Source organism: Atta colombica, unplaced genomic scaffold (genome assembly GCF_001594045.1).
Source record: "Atta colombica isolate Treedump-2 unplaced genomic scaffold, Acol1.0 scaffold379, whole genome shotgun sequence".
Taxonomy (NCBI): domain Eukaryota; kingdom Metazoa; phylum Arthropoda; class Insecta; order Hymenoptera; family Formicidae; genus Atta; species Atta colombica.
The window spans coordinates 146,100-146,721 of NW_017259489.1; positions in this window are offsets into that span (position 1 = coordinate 146,100).

The following is a 622-nucleotide window of genomic DNA, read 5'->3' on the forward strand; positions in this document are numbered from 1 at the left end:
AATACAGATCTAAAAATAATTTTCTTGAACCATCAAAATTATTTAGGAAGCTCAAACATAATTGCAACGTTGGAAAGATTTTGACATTCTAACAATTATTTCAAGCATTCTACATAATTATTTTTATAATTATTTAAACGAACAAAAAATTATTTTCAGATCTGTATCTAACTACATTTTGAGATATAATACTTTAGTAAAATCATTCTTTTCATATGTGAATCAACTCCAAATAAAGTTTAGAGAAATAATAGATCCTAATATTATTTTTCAATTTGTAAAACTAGATAGAGATGCTGTTTGTTTTTATAAGGAAGCCAAGAGAGAATGACTCTCGTACCGAGCAATTTGCGTGCGTAGCGAAATGCAGGCACTGTTTACGCGCCGAGACTGTTTACGTATGCGGGATGCAATCAAACGTACTGACGTAATTTCCAAACTTTGTCGTGTAGAATCGAAATCCAACGCAGAATCGTTATTAAACCTCAATAAGGGGTCATTACGTGCGCGGCCTATTGTTGCCCACAAATCTGACGTACGAGAGCGACCATCGATCGGGGAAAGAGAGAGAGAGAGAGAGAGAGAGAGAGAGAGAGAGAGAGAGAGAGAGAGAGAGAGAGAG